Below are 20,167 nucleotides of genomic sequence, written 5' to 3' on the forward strand. Positions count from 1 at the left end.
TATAGAAGAGGAATGTGAGGCTGGGGGAGTCATGTAACCTGCCCAGCCAATGTCTGGCCCTAAAGCCTGTGAGCTTTACTCCCTACAGCCCACTGACAAGTCAGCAAAAAAGTTGTCCACTGCTGCATGCTGACCCAATCAACGAATGTGACTTGGGAGGATGGAGGGGAAAGGAAGAGGGCGGGTGAAGGGAGAGAGCTGTGCCTGGACTCCTCACCGTCCCTCCCGCCCCCAACCACTGCTGGCCTGGGCATGGCAAAGCTGCGAGCTTACCTTTGGACCACATCTGTTTGGATCAATCAATTCGGCCAGGATGCTGGTAACTCTGAGCTCAGAACAGTAGGCCTACAGGCAACTGCCACTCCCCTGCTCTCAAGATGCTAACAGTCCTAAATACCATGAGAAATCAGACAGGGACCCAAATACCTAATGCACTATTTACTTTGTCTGCCCCCCGCCCACACACAACAGTCCCAGGCAGTGAGCCCCTGAACCAGCTAGTTATCTCAATGTTGCCAGGGCCAAGGTCAGTGCCTGTGGCTTGGCTTCATGTGCCAAATAAGTGAACATTTTCTTCTTGCAAAAAAGGTGCTCAAGAATCTTAGCTCAGGACTAGGGGCCTACATCCAACCTGGGATCAGAGCATCCATGGATGGGGAAAGCCTGGAGGACAGGAGAGAAACAGCATGGAGGTGGGCGTGGGCAGGCACCAGGGCACAGAGAGAGGGTCAAGTTGGCCCAAGCAGGTGCATAAAGCTGAGCAGCGGGAGGGGACCCTGAAAGGGAGACTGGGACTTCAGCCTGCGGCACCGTGAGTCACCATGGAAGAGTCTGGAGATTATCAGGCACATAGTGGAGAGCAAATAAAAAGTTTCAGAGCAGGGGAGGGAAGTGATGAGCCTGCAGAGACTATCTAAAGTCAGCAGGAGGAGGGTACGGCAGCTCTGAACATCCCCAGTCCACTCCCTGAAAGTAAGCAGCCAACAAACTAGTAACAGCAGCGGCTTCTTGGCCACCTACCACATGCCAGGTCTGAGCCAAACACCTGCTGAATCTTCAAAATAACCCCCAAGGCAGGTAACTGTGGGATGCAGAAACTGAGGCTCAGAGGGGGTGAGAGACATACCCACAAGCATCCTACTGTTAGGAGGCAGAGCCAGGGTCTCAACTCAGATTTGACTCAAGGCCCACAGGCCAGGAAAACCTGGGTGCAGCCCCCAGTGCAGACAAGACGAGGACCAAGCCTGAGATGAGGAAGACACTCAAATGGGAGCCCGTTTGGGAGAGTGGTGCAAAATTTCATGGGAACCCAGCTTTGTAGTCAGACGAATCTAGACTTGGACCCCAGCTGCATTACTCATCCCTGTGTGATCTTAGGCAAATGTGACATGAGTGCTCCAGGTCTCAGTGCCCTCCCCTGTAAAATGTATGCAAAACCACCTACCTCACGAGACTGCTGCAAAGGGCTGGAAGTAAGGACCATGCTTAATAACTGGTGCCTTGTAAACCTGCACAGGCGGGAGCAGGGGACAGGGCACGGGAGGTGGTGGTCTGGCTTGGCTGCCGTGGCTGGAGGAAGTCTTCATTTGCGAGAGGAGATGAACTTTCTGGGAGTGTCATGAGTCAATATTTGTCTTTGGCTAAATACAGGACCTCGATGTTCATCTCGACAAAGCCAACATCTGCTGCTCTCAGCGTTAACTCCTTCAAACACTGCCGCACAGTCAAGAGCAGCTGATTTAAGCATCCTCAGGAAGTCAGAACCAAGGGAGGGGTGCCGGAAGCCTGACCTCCTGGCAAACTCTGAAACCAGGTCCCAGCCGGGTGGTCCCTCGCTGTCCACCCAAATCACTGTGTGTCCTTGCAAGTCACGTATCCTCTCGAGCCTCTGCTGCTCACAAGGAAAGGAGCCGAACAATCCTTACTTCGCAGGGCTACAGTGAAGCCCAAGGGAGAAAACAGAGGAGAAGGAACTTTCCAGCACACAGATGAAACTATTAGTATTTTAAGTTTCTCTAAGACCATGATGTAACTTCATCGCCTCTAGAAAGCCATTGGAAATAAAGCTTGTAGGTAAAGCACCTGCCCATTTCAGAGAGGAAAAAGAAACGCTGCTTAAGGAATACCAACTTAAGACACTGAAGATTTCTTCCTCGATTAAAGCATCCTTTGATTATGAATGGAGGTGACTTATAACTGTAAGAAGAATCACATCTCTGTGATTGTACGCATGAAAGATAAAGCTGTTCAATGCCCTCAGAGTTTGTCCCCCAGAGCCCTCTGCAGACCCTTGAGGGGAGGAGGGTGCTAGCAGGAAGGGGGTGGGGTGGGGAAGTTCTGCTTTGATTTCCATGGAGCAGAGGGCTCACTGCCCAGGGCAGGAAAAGCCAGTAGACCCAAATTCTCACAAGAAACCCCTATCTCTGGATTTTCCCTCAATTCAGAAAATAGTCCAAACTCACTCCCCCTCCCAACCTTACCCTTAGGTACTGGGCCCTGAGAAGAAAAGAGGAAGTCAGTCAAGTGGTCCCAGAGTGAAACCAGGGTAGCTGGGGAGTACTGAGGTCTGGGCACCCAACCCTGATTTCAAGAGAAATGCTTCTCTGCCCGGTCAGCTGCATCCATGCTCTGAGCTGAGTGTTGTAGGGTGTTCTGGCCTTCTTGCTTGGTGTTGAAATAACCTAAAGGGCTCTCACCACCCCCACCTCCCACCAATCAAAAGCTGTAAATAGAGAAAGAATACACTGGGTTCTCTCTTAGTCTGTGAACAGACGGGTTATTTACAGCCACAGTCCTCATTTCTGTTTCAGCTGTTCTCAACCTTCTGGAAGGGATGTGTGTGTGTGTGTGTGTGTGTGTGTGTGTGTGTGTGTGTGTAGCAAGAACAAGTCCAATTTAGGGGCTCTGGGCCTGGGTATAGAGAAACAGTGTGATGAGGATGAAGGGCTGGGGAGGGGGCAGTGAGTTGAGGCAGAGACCCCCACTTGGCTGGACCACCCTGGAAAGATCACATTCCAGGTCTGAATTCTGTTCCAAAGAGTAAGGTGAGAGACTGCCAAACACACCCACCTGAAGTTCACCCCAAGCCTTTGAGCCAAGCACCGCAACGTGCATTTCCACTGACCCAGATAAATACTATTAGCAGTCAGTCAGAATTCCTGCCTCCAACTTCACCCAACTCCCCAACATGGATTTCCTGGCTTATGATAACTGCCTCCATCTCTCAGCCACGACTGAAAGACCAGGGAAACTGCAAAGAACAGAAGGTAAATAGGCAGTGACACAAATGTGAACAGAAGTTCCTGCGGGGGCCTCCTCTGTACAAAGAGCACGGGGGGGCGGAGGGGGACACCAAGTTCTGAGCTCCTTGCTGCCTCTGTATGGGACAGCAGGAAGTCCTTTTATTATATCCTAATCCTCAGCTTCCCAAGGACAATGACCGATGGACACTGTGCATCAGGCTGGCCCCTGTGAATCTCTGTTACTTCGCCCTCATGGAGGCCGGCAGGACTGCTCTAGTTCTTCCCTGAAGACATCCGAGACACAGAGAGGCTGAGGTTGTACAGTCAGGAGCTAGTAAGTGACAGAGCCAGGATTTGAACCCAGGGCTCCCTGTGTCTGTTCCCCTCTCATCTTCAAGGTGGGGAATGGGGAAGGGGCAACAAATGTCTTCTTTTTTTCTACTCTCTCCCCCAACCTGCTCCCTCTCTGACACAATTCAGTGTCAGGCTGGGAAATTCAATGTCACTGGAAACCAAAGAAAGACACATGAAAACAGTAAGATACCACCTTCCCCCTTTATCAAATTAATAGAGGCTGAAAATATATATAACATAGAGCTGACAAGAGCACTCTTACATACCTCTTGTATGGAAATTACATACAACATTTCTTCTGAAGGATGATTTGACAAAATGTATCAAAGCATGAGAATATCCATTCTCTTTCAACTCAGTCATATCTCCAAAAAGTTAACAATCAGAGAAGTTGTCAAAGATTATAGTTCCATCTGAGCCCACAGGTAACCTAAAACAACCTCAATTTATGACAATAGAGGAATACCTAAATGTTACAGAATGTCCACAGGATGGGATATGATCAAATAATTAAAAAATCACATCCGTGAAGATTTCTTAAAGCTTTTTTGTGAATAATTGCATACATACAGAAAACTACAGAAAGCAGTAAACTGAACCATCATGTAACCATTACCCAGCATCTGTAATGATCAATTTATGGCCAACGTTTTTTGGAGAATTTTGTGGTTTTGTTTTTTAAGATTTACTTATTTATTTGAGAGAGAGAGCACAAGCATGAGTTGTGGGAGGGGCAGAGGGAGAGAATCTCCAAGCAGACTTTCCACTGAGCGCGGAGCCTCCCACAGGGCTCGATCTCATGACCCATGAGATCATGACCTGAGCCAAAACCAAGAGTTGGACACTTAACCGACTGAGTCACCCAGGTGCCCCAATTTATGGCCAATCTTATCTCATTCATATCCACCAAGCCCCCACCTTGGCTTTGAGAAACAAACTGCTGACACCATAGCACTGCATCCATAAACATGTCAGTACGTATTTCTAAAATGTATTCGTTTTAAAAACACAACTAAAATACCATTATCAAGCCTAACAGAACTTTCAGTAATTAAGGTTTCCAAACAAAAAAAAGTGTTTATAATACAATGTGAATTGATAAAGAATATTATAAAACCATATATGCTATAATTTTAGTTGAAAGAAAGAGAGGGGGAGGCAGGGAAGAGAAAAAGAAATGCTATTCAAAGAGAAAATAACTTAAAAGGAACCATATCCAAAATATTGTCAGTAGTATACAGTTACCCCTGTGTCATGACCTTAGAGAGGATTTTTGTTTACTTTTGTATTTGTGTCTCTAGTTTCACTAACAGGAATCTATGGTGTTAGATACCTATTTATCGTTTCTCTTATTCTTCTTTCATATAAGTGCAAAGTTTCCCACTGGTGTCATTTCCCTTCAGCCCGAGAAACTTCCGTTAGCAGTTAAGAGTAGGGCTGCTAAAATGAAGTTTCTTGATTTTCCTTCATCTGAGAAGATCTTTATTTTTCCTTCACTCCTACAGGATATTTTTTCTGGATTTAAAATTCTGAGGTGACAGGTCTTTTCTTCGAGTACTTTCAAGATGTTATTCCCCTGTCCCTGGCCCACATGGTTAGAAATGAGAAGCCTGCAGTTGTTTTAAAAGGCTTGACTATTAAATAGAAAACGTGTCTTATTTCCCTGGCTGCTCTCATAGTTTTTATCTTTCATGTTCAGCAGCTTGGTTATGATGTGGCTGAGTAGTTGTCACCGAGTTTATCCTATTTAGGATTCACTGAGATTCTTATTTTTTTAAAGATTTATTTATTTATCAGAGAGAGTGTGCACAAGTGGGGGAGGGGCAGAGGGAGAGAGAGAATCTCAAGCAGACTCCCTGCTGAGCACAGAGCCCAACAAAAGTCTTGATCCTAAGACCCTGAGATTATGACCTGAGCAGAAACCAAGACTCAGATGCTTAACTGAGTGAGCCACCCAGGCGTCCCTCCCTGAGATTCTTTAATTTGCAAGTTTATGTCTTTCCCCAAATTTGTCACATTTTTAGCCATTCCCTCTTCAAATTTTTCTGCACCAATACCTTTTCTTTTCACCTTCTGGGATGGGACTCCAATAACATGAATTTTCCTTGTTGATGTTGTCCTATGGTATCCTGAGATGCTGTCCATTTTTTCCCAGTAAAATAAATGTATATTTACAAATATAAAATACTGCATTATTTCTATTGATCTATCTTCAGGTTCACAGATTTTTTTTTCTCTGTCATCTCTTTTCTGTCACTAAGCCCATGCAATGAATTTATTACTTCAGATGTCATCTTTTCAGTTCTAAAATTTCCATTGGCTTATTTTGTATCGTTTCTATTTTTCTGCTGATAATTTCTATCTTTTCATTCATTTCAAGAGTAAAGAACGGTTATAACAGCTACTGTACATCTGTCTCATAATTCCAACATCTGAGTCATCTCAGGGTTAGCACCTATGATGGTCTTTTCCCTTGAGTATTATTCAGATTTTCCTGGCTCTTTTTATTTGAGAAAATTTGGATTGTATCCTGGACTTTTGAATAATACATTATGAAACTGAATCCTGCTAAAATTCTCTGGAAAAAAAATGTTGATACTTTTGTTTATTTATTTAATGGACAATTAACCCACTTAGTTTCAGATTGAAAATTCTGTCGCATCTTTTGTAACTGGTAGCTTTGCTGCCAGTTTGGGTTTCAAAGCCTTTGCTAGGCTAGCTGGGTCTGCCTGTCACATAGGCAACTCAGGGTTCATCCAGGACCTGGGTAATGTTAATGTCATGGTCAAGTACTCCAAACCTTTGCTGTGCTTCTTTGGGTCTATTCCATGCACACACACCTTGGCACATGCCCATGACTTATATTAGTCCATGCACAGAGTGAGTGGGACCCTTTGTCCAGCTCTCAGCTCTCAGGGATTTCCTCCCACTCCCTGCTGGCTCCTTTGCCGGGTTCTTCTGGCTGGAAAGATGGGGCTATCTCAGAGTTTTAGCCTTCCACACCATGGTGCAATTCCATGTGACAAAGGCCATTATGGGTCATCATTCAAGTTTCAGGTCCAGTATCTTATCTGCATCCTATCACTCTCGGGGCTCTCGCGTAGTTGCTTTTGCATTCTGTCCAGTTTTTTAGTTGTAAACAGAGGGAGGTGATAGTTGGATTACATCATCTTGGCTGGTACCGCTGCCCTTCCTTCTCAGCAATTTTTACTTCTCAAAATTTCACTCATCTCTCCAAAGCTCCATTAAAATACCATTTCCTTCCAAGAAGCCATCCTTCTTCTCCCAGCTAGAAAAACTTTCCTCTTCCTCTGTATTAGGGAAGATTCAGATTTGGCAATATTGAGACTCACAGCCAAATCTTTTCATGACCACCTTTGTTCAAAGATCTGGGTTCAAGGACATGGCTTTAATGAAATCAAACCCAACCATGAAGGCTCGCGGTGGTTAGGAGAATAGATTTCACCTAAAACCCAGCTTTGCTAATTGCTGCATGTGTAACTTTAGGCAGGTCACTTAATTCTATGTACCTCAGCTTCCTCATCTACGGAATGGAAATAATAATACCACAGAGAATTGTTAGGAAGATCAATTAGGTTAATAGTTAGAAAGCACCTAGAATAATGCCGTGCTGTAGGTATAAAAGATATCACTCTCTCACAGGTTCCCATAACTTTGTTCTGCAGATGACGTAACCCTACACAGGGAATAAGAAAGAACAGACAGAATGAGCTCTATCACCACCTCTTACTATGCCCTGAAAGGGACGATAATTATTTCGGTAAATGATTAAAAGAGCACAATTTGAGCATCTGGGTGAATCTTCTGGAAAGCCCCATGGTAGAATGAAAGGATAATTGCCTAAGGTGGGTTAGGAAATCTGGCTTCCAGAACCGGATCTCCTTTGGGTCTGGCTTTTCTGTTCTAAACCATGGGTACACAGGGTAGAAACTGGTCTACCTGCACATGGCTGATTGAGTCAACATTTGTAAAAGGCAAAAAGGCAAATTTCTTAATTTACCCTCCAATGCCTTCCTGATACACTCATCATAAAATCAAAATTTTTTAGACTGTCGCCACAGAGCTTTTGAGATTTTTACTGCTGCCGTCGTTATCTGTGACCTCATCTTCTGCCACTCCCTCACAGCCCTCACATTCCAGCTGGACTAAACTAATTGAAGTTTACCCATCCCACCTCATCATTTCCCACTTGCACCACTGCTGTCATCCTTGAGCTCAAATACCTCTCCCTACCCTCTTGTCAAATATGTTAAATGCCTCCTTTTCTATGTCAACTCCTCAAGGACTTCTGAGAAGTTTTCCCAGACTCTCCAGGACACTGCTGGGTTTGGCTCTCCCTCCCTTGTGTCCTAGACTCTCCGTACACACCCTGGTAGCACTTTCCAGCAGATGGTAATCACTTATTTTATAGGTCCTTCTCTCCCTCACTGCACCAGTGTTTATCAAAAATATGTATTTTACATGAGTTGGTCTCAAAATCAAGTCAGAGCATCACTACTAGCTTTTTAAAAATAGAATTAACTGTGTGTGTGTGTGTGAGAGAGAGAGAGAGAGAGAAAGTTCTATTTCTCTGGAGAACTGAAACACATTGATACAGCCTCAATGCATTCTCAGTCAAAATCCCCACTGTTATTTTGTAGACACTGACAAGTGAAGTCTAATATTTATAAGGAAATCCAAAGAACCTAGAATTGCAAAAGCCATCTTAGGAGAACAGTTAAAGGACTTACATTACCAGGCTTGTTATGAAACCACAGTAATCAAGACAATGTGTTATTGGTATAAGGACAGACAACTAGATCAAGGAAAAAAACACAAAATCCCTCAATGGGCCCACACATATAGAGTAACAATTATTTTACAGTGGTACCAAAGAAATTTAATGGAGAAAGGAAAATCTTCTCAATAAATTGTTTCGAAATGTCTGGATATCTAAGCAGGAAAAAAAAATTGACCTTTGACCTCTACTTCACTTTATCCATACAATTAATTAGAGAAGGATCTTAGATCTGTATGTGAAAGTTCGAACAATAACACTTCTAGGAGCAAATTACAGGAAAATATCTTCATGAACTTGGAGCAGATAAAGATGCCTTAGGGCACAAAAGGCACTAAATAACAAAAGGAAAAATAACGGTTAGATAGAAGTCCATCACATTTAAAGTCCAATTTATTTGAAAATGGCCCTGACAGCTAACCTCAGTTCTTAATGTGAAAAAGGCTGAAGAGGCCCAGAAACAACCATCTCAGGACAACATGTACCCAAGATGTTCCAGGGCCTCGCACAAGGGTAACAGCGTGTGTGTTATGTTTCACCAGTGAGGTAGGCCCGGAGTTAAGAAGCATTTAAGAGAACAAGAGAAGGTCTTTGTCACGGGCAGATCAGAGTATCGCTAGGAGATAAGACCCACTCAGAACGTACAGTGCTACTAAACTATGTAATTCCGACCTGCAATCTACACTAACTCAGGCGAAGAAGCGAGCAGGTTGGGGTGGAGTAGACACATTGAGGACAGAAACAGAAGGGAACTGAGAAAGCCTCTCATTGCTTCTCCCCATCTCATTTTTCGAGATGAGAAAACAGGCCCGCTGGCATGGAGGAGGCCACATCACTGATCGGCGGCAGAGCCAAACGGGAACTCAGATTTCTTGGCTCCCTCTCAAAGGCTCCTCTTATCACTGTGTCATGCTGCTGACCTCAGTATCCAGCCAGGCTTCATGGGAGATGTAGGGGATTCGCATTAGGCCTTAAACGTGAAGACCTGAGACGCTCTCTGTGACGCTCCCAGGACACTGCCCCCACACGCGACAGGTGTTCAGTAGAGAATACTGTTGTTCCATTAGATTGGATTTCCCAGATGAGCAGTGACAAAGCAGAACACAGCCAACACTTCTAGGCAAAGCGCATTTCACACCAAGATTGGTCCTACACCTGCCTGGCACCCCATTCCACCGGCTACTGCTGCTCCAAGAAAGCCAATGAGGCTCACTCGGGCTCTTCTCTAACTCACCAGCCATGAGGATTGAAGAAGGAAACATTCACCCTTTCCATGATATGCCCTGAGTTCAGATTCTACCCAAGAAGTAGGAAGGCTAACAAACCGGACAAGAACACAGCACAGAACTAGCCTCACCCCAAATCTCTGGCACAGGTCGATGGCACAGATGGCAACTGGTGAGATGCTGAAAGAAAGAGGCTGCTTAGAGATGAGAAACAGCTGGGATGCAGGAACAAACCAATGCCTCATAAAGTATGAGGCTGCATAAGCAAAAAGAAATTCCAGGTTTTTCCCAACAAACAGGACTGCATTCATTTGTCCTCTGCCCAAGCAGAAAATGGCACTTAAGCTTCTGCTTGCCTTACTTTACAAATCCATCTGCCATTTCACACACACACACACACACACACACACACACACACACACCTTCTAGCATCATGGGCAGATTTTTGCAAGTTCATGCATTCAGCCAACAAATACTTACAGAGTGCTATGCTCTTCAGGCCCCGTGGTAGGTGACATGGATCCAATGGGGACTCAGGCCCAGTGCCAGGTAATAAGGATCCAACGGTGACTCAGGCTCAGTGCTAGGTAACGAGGATAACAATGACACAAGGGTGACTACAGTGGGTCTCTGCCTCCGAGGGAGAAAGACGGGTAAGAAAGAATCACAGCTGCCCAGCAGGCTACCATGAGGACAGTCCAGTCACCCAGTCCGGATGGCGCAGGGAGGCTGCCTAGGGGAGACGTTTCAACTCAACAGGGAGAGGAGGAGGAACTGGACAGACAGGAGCAGGGGATGGGTGGGTGGGCTGTGCTCAAGGGCCCCTTTGGTCATTTCTTTGCTTTTTGTAAAGAATGTCCCTTTTAGGGGTGTCTGGGTGGCTCAGTCGTTAAGCATCTGCCTTCGGCTCAGGGCGTGATCCCAGTGTTCTAGGATGGAACCCCGCATCGCATCGTGCTCCCTGCTCAGTGGGAGGCCTGCTTCTCCCTCTCCCACTCCCCCTGCTGGTGTTCCCTCTCACTGCCTCTCTCTCTGTCAAATAAATAAATAAAATCTTAAAAAAAAAAGAAAGGAATGTGCCTTTTACCTTTTCATTCAGACAAATTTCATCTGAACACAACGAAACACTTGCTACCTTCCATAAATCTGACAGTTTCTTTTGATGCCAACTGTGGAGAGAAGCCACTAAATTAATAACTATATGAAGTATCACCCTCTCTTTGTGAAATTAGGTACTTGTTAACCTTAAAAAGAAGATTTTATTAAAACCTGTTAAAAAGTTTCAGGGACATGACAATGGTGCTTTGCTCCTACCTACAACGTAGACATAAAAATGCACCCTCATAACACACATGGTCAAAATCCAAGAGCTCATTACGACAGAACAGCTGCCTAGACCAGTGTAAGAGGATAAAGCTCTCCCTTCTGCAGAGTAGAAAATAAAAATTAAAAAACAGTGCTTTTCTTTGGGCTCCCTTGAGGCAGGGGCTTTTATGTGCCAAGCTCTGTGCTCTACACCAGCTCACCAAAACCCCCGACCCCCTCTGTGCGGGGGGGGGCTGTCATGCCATTTTACGGAAGAAGCGGCTCAAGAAGAGAAGGGTTAAGTGATTTGTCCAAAGTAGGCATCTAGAAAGTGTTGGGACTGAGATTCAAACCCACATGTCCAAGCTTCACCGAGTACTAATTATTAATGCCAAGCACTGTTCTTAGTACTTTTCAAGGATTAACATAGTTCACCCTCCCGGCAACCTTATAGGGAGACTGCCATTGTCCCCATTTTAGAGGAAAAATGAGCCAATTAAATAACGTGCCCACCCCCGCACATCTCTCTGCTTCCAAAGCCTGTGACAGATCCACAGGCAACAGGAGGTGTGGAGGGAAGCAGGAAGGTCGGCCCTTTCCACAGGCTACATCCAGTTCACGATGGATCTCCATTCTCCTTTTGTTCCCCTGTGGGAAACTGAGGCTGAATTTTGGGGAGTGCTGTGTCCAGAATTGAAGGTGGTGGGTATTGGGGCTTGGCCCTCACCACCAGTCTGCAAAGGAAACTATTTCACTAACCTTCCTCGAGGAAGGCCCCCCAGCACTGATGGTGGCCTTGCCTGTCCCTCTGGTCAGTGACGTCAGTGGTGTTCCAAGAGGCATGTGAGGAAGTCAGCACACACAAGCACTTGGCACATGTTTACCTTTGTTAAATTCGGCAAAGCTCTGAGGAAATTTTCATCGTCAGTGCTCGGGATTTTGTGGCAAAAATGGTGAGTTCATGGAACAGTTGCTGGGACTGTGGAAACACGTGCTATCTACCTTAAACTTACACAGTGCTGTCTGTCCGTTATATCTCAAAACTGGTAGGGGAAAAAACAGAAGTAATATTTCGAGAAAATGGAAGCAAGATCTCAGAACAACCAACACATTTTAAGATGCAGCTTTCTGGTTTAGAATTCAAAGGCTGGGGTATTTATTACAAAGATACAGTTTTGGGGGCACCTGGGTGGTGCGGTCAGTTAAGAGTCTGACTCTTCGTTTCAGCTCAGGTCGTGAGCAGGGTCATGGGATCAAGCCCGGTGTTGGGCTCCACGCTTAGCCTGAGTCTGCGTGGGATTGTCTCTCTCCTGTTCCCTCTGCCCCTCCTGCTTGTACTCGTACTCTCTTTCCCTCTCAAATAAATAAATGAATAAATAAATATTTAAGGAAAGTTTTAAACTTATACTTATTATTTATAAACAATTATATTTAATTATATTACATTTAAATGTAATAATAATTCATAAATATATTTGTAAATCGTAGTGATCTGATTTTATAATCTAATTACAAAAGATAGAAAAGAAACCTAGGCATGAGGTAGCAGGCTAGAGCATTAAATATGTCAATTTTGAAACAATCTCAATATCCAGCCATAGAAACAGGCAAATTATATATAGAATTTGGTAATATCCTCTGAGGCCATTAACATACCACATGCACTGTAAAGACAGAAAAATGTTTATGGTAAAGGGAGAAACAAAATAAACACCATCCACGCTAAAATTATAATTATAGTAAAAACCTTTTTTTTCCCCCACAAATGGAAAAATGGATGATGGCAGAAGAACACTGTGAAATGAGCACTAATGTGCCAGAACGCCAGGAATTAAAAAGTGTATCATTACTACTATTATAATGTTTGTGAATAAAATAAGAAAAACAAACTTAGAACCCACTAGGTTACCCACGAGCAGGCACATGGCCCTCCTAACCCAGTTTCCCCTCTGTTAGACTATCGTAGTCTTCCAGGAAAGGCATAAAACTCAGATAAAACACAGGCTCTCTTATCTTAGCACAGGGAGGGCAAACCCATTTGCTTGGCACATCACAGCGTGGCCCTAGCTGAGCTCTCTCTGTGAGTTATAACCCAAATCTTCCCATAACAGGCTCGCCACGCAGTGAAAGGACTCCCTCAACTTCTGCTCTTCGTGTTTGAAGACAACAGTTCCCTTTACTCCCAGCCACCTCCTTAGAAGCAAGTCTAACAATGGTTTGGAAATTGGTTACCCCTGCTCTACACCCCCCCTTGTCCACCGCACACAATACTATCAACACCAGCAGCAAGGCAAACCCTCAGGGGTAATGTCACCACATCAAGGCCATTGCTCATTTCCACCTATTCAATTCCACCATCCTTCCAGGCTCAGATCAAGCACAGGGAAGAGGAGGGACAGACCTGGGTCACAACCCAGCTCTCACTTTCCAGCTTTGTGACCCCAGGCAAGTTATGCAACCTCTCTGGACTCATTTCCTCAGCCATTAGGTGGGACTGTCAGAAATGCTTCATGTAGGGGCGCCTGGGTGGCACAGCGGTTAAGCGTCTGCCTTCGGCTCAGGGCGTGATCCCGGTGTTATGGGATCGAGCCCCACATCAGGCTCCTCCGCTATGAGCCTGCTTCTTCCTCTCCCACTCCCCCTGCTTGTGTTCCCTCTCTCTCTGGCTGTCTCTCTCTCTGTCAAATAAATAAATAAAATCTTAAAAAAAAAAAAAAAAAGAAATGCTTCATGTAATTGCTGTAATATACGAAATAGGTAAAACGCAACTTCACCTGGTACAGGAGTCACGAGGCACACGTGACTATGGAGCCCTAGCAGTGTGACTAAGCCATACTGAGATGTGCCGTAAATGTAAACTATACAGAAAAACAGAATGTAAGAATGTTGGGTTGATAATTTTTATGTCGAATGCATAATAAAGTAAATAATATTTTGTAGATATTAGGCTAAATGAAATATATTAAAATCAACTTCAGAGACACCTGGGTGGCTCAGTTCGTTGGGCGTCTGCCTTCGGCTTAGGTCGTGATCCCGGGTTCCTGGGATCTAGTCCTGCATCGGGCTCCTTGCTCAGCGAGGAGCCTGCTTCTCCCTCTGCCTGCCGCTCCCTGTGCTTGTGCTCTCTCTCTCAAATAAATAAATAAAATCTTTAAAAAAAATTTAACTTCATCTTTTATTTTTACTTTTGTAATGTGACTATTATGTAATTTAAAATGACATATGTAGTCCATGTTTGTGGCTTGCTTTCTGTTTGCACGGAACATGGTAACTGTTTGATGTTAGTCCTTTCTCTACTTCTCCTCCCCATTCACTGGCCACACAGAGGCTCATGCCCGGTCTTGTCTAAAGTCATTAATCACATCTTTAGTTCCAGGTGGAGTCCTTTCTCCTTCCCAGGCTCCAGGTCACCAACCTGAGACAGGTGACAAAAAGTAGAAAGGAAACTAGCTTTAGTATCAGAAAACGGAGCTCCGGTCCTGGCTCTACCATTACTAATTAGTAGCCCTCAGCATGCCATTTCACTCCACAGAGCCACAGTTTTGTCATTTACAAAACATAGGGTAACGATATCATGTTCACGGCATGAGAGAATGCAGGTGGAAGGTGCTCGATAAACTGTCAGGGACTGCAGAGGTCAGGGTTAAGTAGTATAATTGGCACAGAAGCAAGGAGGTGGGGTGGCCCTGCCTTCCTCCTCTGATAGTCTCTGCCTTCCATTTTGTACTATCACTTAACTATTTTCCATGTCTCTTGTCTCTAAAAACAAGTGTCCCCATGAACACGCCTCCTTCTTCTCCCAAGTCCCCCAACATAACAAAAGCAGAGTGCTATATGGAGACCCCTTCAGACCTGCACACAAACGGAGTGTGCCCTGTGCACCAGGCATCAAGCGTCGTGGTGGGGATGGCCTTGCAGGAAACCTGACGATGCCACATGGACCGTGCTTGGAAGGGAGGAATCCAGTAACTCTAAGGGCACCAGGGACAGAGAGCAGGGTGCCCCTTACTCTGGGAGAAGCAGAACACGTGGGAGAAGCAGAGAAGCATGGTGGCGGGGAGATGTAGGAAATGGCCAACAGGAAGGACTCTTTCTGACATGCGCAAAACAGAAGGGGACGAAAGCATGAATGAGCACGGCAGGCTATGGCATTTAATCCAAAGTAAACATCAGCATATGATGCACAATGGGCCGCCTAACAATATAAATCTTATCACGGGAGGCCCCCAATTAAGAGGTCCTTCCTGCAGACGGAACACGGCTGCCTTTCTGACCTCGCTACTTCGGCTTCTCCCTGCTCACCCCACCGGCCACTCTGGGACCTAGGCGATCTGCTATGAGGAGCTGAACCACCACCTGTGGCAACGGCATAAACTTCGGCTTTGTGCACTGAGGTTTAGGAGAGCAAAAGCCCCTGTCTCAAAACATCCTGTTCCTATTTTCAGCCAGGAAACACCTCCTTACCATCGACGCTCTAGCCACCTCCTCCGAGGGCCACCGAGTGTGAAAGGCACAAATCTACACCGTCCTATGGCTGGCGGGGTGGGCTTCTCTGCGTTATCACATGTTTCTTCCTAGTTCCCAAATGAGATCCAGCTTCTTTCTAGTGAAGCCAGGCTGCAAAGTCTATCCACAACACAATGTTCCGCCTGCATGGCCCAGTTCAAGCAGACACATGAAGCTTCTGGGGTGAAGATCTCAAGTTGACATTTCCGAAGCGGAACTTGTCCTTCAGCTTGGTATTCAAATATTTCAAAAAGCAAAGAAGCTCGAATGATCCTATTTTCAGTCAAGAATAAAAAGACCAAAGATCAGGAAGTGGGTGACTCTGAGAGGGACGGTTGAGCAGTGAGAGGAGATAAGGCCCCTGAGGAGGTGGCATGGGTGGGCTCAGGGTCCACCTGTGCTTATATGGATAGTGGAGCCACACCTTACCAATGGCTGCTTACAAAATCAGCACCAAGGCCCCAAATCCTCCTTCCTCGGGAAACTACGGATTACAAGCATTTTAGGAATTTTAGAAGTCATATCAACCTACAGCACTATAAGGACTATATTTGGATCCTGATTTGAATAAACTGTTTTTTTTTTTTTTTTTTAAGTAATCTCTACACCTAACATGGGGCTCAAACTCATGACCCTGAGATCAAGAGTCACAGGCTCTATGTACTGAGCCAGATGCCCCTAAAATGTCCCCAGGGATCTTTTAAACCTACACTGAAACATATATTTATTCAGATAAATGAAAAAATAAACAGCTGAATTAGAAGTCAGGTAAAATAAGATCTTATTTTGTGTGGATAATCACATGCTGTGAATGAAAGTTAAATGAAAAGTGCTGCTACTTTTAATCACCCATAAAATAAAACACACAGTCTGCTTACACAACCCTGAATGCTCACACTGAAGTTCGCTCAGGGAACCCAGCACAGCGGGCTTATCATCCTGTCCTGGAGCAGATGACGGTTTTTTCCTTTGGGTAAGAGAGACGTAATAATCTTCAGTTTAGCTCCACGTAGCACGAGAAAGACAGTGGGATCAGACCGGCCACAAAGATGCTCGCTCTGTAGAGACCAAGGGGAAGGCGGGTTCGCGGCTCCTGCCCTGCCCTTGTGCAGGCCGTAGATTCATATGACTGGGCGGCTATCAGAACAGTGGGCACAATTTCAATTATTCTTTCTTTTTGACTCTCTCCCTTTTTAAGAATGTGCTGAGTGGATAGGGTGACACCGAAATGCCAGTCTGCATGCCTGTATGTTGTGTCTCTGAGGTTGCTGCTTAGGAAAAGCAGATAATCACATCTAAACACATAGAAATATAGGGACAGTGAGGAGCATGCCGTGTCCAGGTGACACAGTCCTTGGTGAGACAGCACAGCCATGTCTTGCTGTATGTAGCAACACGGCAAGCAGAGAGCCTAGCACTCAATTGTGATTATCATGTCACGATCATCATTGTATCACTGAAGCCCTATTCTACGCCAGGTGCTTTCCATTTTGTCTTCAATCTTCTGAAAAACTCTGTGGGTTATTTTACAGGTGAGGAAGCTGAAGCTCATGCAAGTGGGTGATTTCCCAAAGGCCACCCAGCTAGAAGGGGACATAACCAAGACTCGAGTCCTGCTCCCAAGCCTAGCCCTTTCTAGCACAGTGCTACCCTGCACACACACGAGGCCTTTGAGCACAGCTCTTTAACTAGACCCTTTATTTTCTAAACCATTTTAAAAAGAAAAAACAAAAACAGAAACAAAGTCCTGTTGAGTTGTCAAACTGAAAAGCAGAGAAAACTTCACTCTCTGATCCACAGGATGACTTCTGCATATTTATGGCCCTGTTTAGTCTCACTTCCAATTTCTTTGGCTGCCATTATGTCTTCCCTTGGGTCCACCTGACACATTTAAGAGAACAGAACAGGAAATGATTCTTTTGTTTGGAATGATAGACATTCAGGTGATCCCAGAATGCCCCCCCACCTCAAAAAAACATTTCCCTTCTGATGATTTTCTTTTTCTTTAAACTTCAGATCCACTGGGTTGTCGTGGCGACTTAATTACCGAGTCAGACTGGCCAGTCATGAAAGTGAACTGACAAAAGACATCCCCTGTCCAAAGGCCAGCCAAGCAGTGACTTAGGCACCCCACAGGGAGTTTGACCCCAGAACAGATCCATCTATGAACTTGCTACCGCAATTCTTCATGCAGGAGTTTATCAAGTGCCTACAAGGTTGATGCCCATGCCAGGCAGGGAAGGCTTGTGGGGTACATGGACACTCAAGTCAGAGTCTCAGCCCATAGGTAGCTCCAGGCATCATGGGGAGAGGGTATGGGGTCAAACAGCCATCTGCTGTCATAGGAGCCTATCCTTTGCCATCCCCAAGAGATTAGAGGGATGGGTGGTTTTGGAGAGGTTAGTAAAGGATTTGTCTCACAAGTGCTGACCAGCAATGAGAACCATCCAACAGAGAGTAATAGTGGACTGTGGGTGCCTTAAGGGCAAAGACCATGTCTAATTTGCCTTTGTATTTTCACAAAAGTAGGCCCCAAATGTTTGTTGTGGGTTTTCTGATCGTGGTCAGGCACTATATTCAGAATGTTAAAAGATATTTATGTTTGGATATTGAAACTGTTCTCAGGTGCTGCAGCAGATTCTGAAAGTCTCAGTTTGAGGAACTAGATTCCTGCCCTCAGAATTGACTTGGCCATATCAGGGGTCAGCTGGAGATGAGGCAGAAGATAGAATGATACCCACAAGGCCTCTCAAAGGGTGGGGACCACTGATATCCTAAAAGATTATGGGCAGGCCACCCTCTGTCCTCAGAAGGGAGGGGAGGCGGCTGGGTACAGAAGCCCCCTCTGGCTTCTATTGTGAGCAGAAGCCAAGCTCTGTGACTCAGTGGAACTCATTTCTGCCTATAAACTCAATGCCCCCCAACCCTGGGAGCAGTGGAATCATGGGAGCAAAGGCAGCAAGATGAATATGGCTCATCACAGAAGGCACCAGGGCAGCACGTACCCCTGCCCAGGATGGGATGAGGCCATCAGGCAAGTAACTCATGCTTCCAAGGGACCCTGATCACAAGAACACACACCTTCACAAGTGAAGCCTGGGAAGGACTGAGGAGATAATCCCAGGTCTCTATCAGGCCACCCAGGGAGGAGTCACAGGTGTTCTTTGACTTAACGTGTGGGAAGAACCAGTGGGTCTGATGTAAAGAGCATGCTGAATATGAGGAAATTTAGTACAGGAGCCAAAGTCTCCCTGACCCCCAGTCTGAGTTAGGAGCCCCTCCCTCATGTCCCACAGCACCCTTCTCATGGTTTCTGTGTCCAACTTCTCTGCCAGGGTGTGACCTTCCAGAGCACAGAAACCATTCGAGACCTCACCACACCGCTAGGTCCAGACTGGGTCCTAGGCAGTGACTTCTGCGTACTCTGAATGCATGACCTGTGACTGAGGTACCTATAGGAGAATCACACTCCACCCAAGAGAAAATAAAGGCCTGATCTGACTGAAAAGCCAAATCAAAACAAGTCCAGGAAAGGGCAACCAACTAGATCCTACCTGCCTCTCCCATATTATAAACTAACAGTTTCGATGGAAAGGTCTAGATCACATGAAAAAAAAAAAAAAAGGAGAATTAGTCAGTTACAACCAGGTGCACAGGATAGGAGCCTGGCGTGGAGATTCATACAAATACTGTGAAACCCTGCCCAGCTATTTGCAGATGACCTAAAAGCAGGGGCAGAGAAGGTGTGGAGGCAGGCAACCATGACAGGCAGTGATGGAGAACTCAGTGGGTCAAGTACCCGAGTCAGCTGGTTCCAGATAAAGCCAGGACTCAGTTTGTATTACTGGAGTTTTTAGAGGAAATCAGCAAAGACCAAGCTGTGGGAAAGGACTGCAATGGTTTAAGAGAAAGGGACTTGGTTCTTCATTCTAAGTGGCCACTCACAGGGTAGTGGAATATAATGGTCAATCCTGATGCCAAACAATACATCAACATAGGGGTGTCGGGGTAGCTCCGTGGGTTGGGTGGCTGACTTGATTTTGGCTCAGGTCACGATCTCAGGGCCCTGGGATAGAGCCCCGTGTTGGGTTCCATGCTCAGTGTGGCATCTGCTTGAGATTCTCTCTCCCTCTCTCTCCCTCTGCCCCTCCCTCCCACTCACACTCTTTCTCTCTCAAATAAATACATAAATCTTTAAAAAAAAAAATACATCATCCTAAATATCAACACCACTGACTGAACGTGAATTATGTGCCAGGTGCTGTACGAGGCAGTTTGTCTCTCTCCAATTATCATTATGACCCTGCAAGGCAAATGTAAGTCACCTACATTCATAGATGAGTATCTTTACAGGAAGAGCTAAGCCCTTTGCCCAAGGTCACGCATGCAGCTAGAACAAGGCTAGAATTCAAACGCAACTCCAAAGCCCATGTTTAGGGCACACAGAAGAAAGACCACCCCTACAAACAAAGGTAGAGAAGGGAAGGTTTCCTGTGAAGAAATAAGGTTGGCCCTGGAAGGGTGTGTAGGATGCAGACAGCTAGAACAGTGCTGGAAGGACACCCAGGAGGTCCTGATGGTCCCTGAGATCCTGTGAGAGAAAATGCTCAAATTCAAGTGCCTTGCAATCATGCTACTATTTTTCAAATAGTGAATGCTACCCAATGGGCACTTTGGGATTCTAATTTTTATTCATCACAGAGGAAGTCAAGTACATACAGGAAGATTTCAGTCAT

At 45.5% G+C, this 20,167-nt stretch overlaps 1 protein-coding gene across 10 annotated transcripts in view; it reads right to left on the bottom strand.

The window, feature by feature from the left end:
• Positions 1-20,167, bottom strand: part of ST6GAL1 (ST6 beta-galactoside alpha-2,6-sialyltransferase 1) — a 119,412-nt gene that overhangs the window by 45,794 nt on the left and 53,451 nt on the right. For 4 of the 10 annotated variants that reach the window (XM_008705178.2, XM_008705179.2, XM_040621470.1 and 1 more), the window contains exon 3: positions 10,101-10,203. The exons of 2 other annotated variants lie outside the window; for them this stretch is intronic. The gene's annotated coding sequence lies outside the window, so the exon portion shown is untranslated. Of the gene's footprint in view, positions 1-1,444; positions 1,935-10,100; positions 10,204-15,389; positions 19,586-20,167 lie in introns of those variants that run through there. 4 more of the 10 variants (XM_040621473.1, XM_008705180.2, XM_040621472.1 and 1 more) reach the window with 4 other exon arrangements.

Source organism: Ursus maritimus, unplaced genomic scaffold, assembly GCF_017311325.1.
Source record: "Ursus maritimus isolate PB19 unplaced genomic scaffold, ASM1731132v1 scaffold_4, whole genome shotgun sequence".
Classification (NCBI taxonomy): Eukaryota; Metazoa; Chordata; class Mammalia; order Carnivora; family Ursidae; genus Ursus; species Ursus maritimus.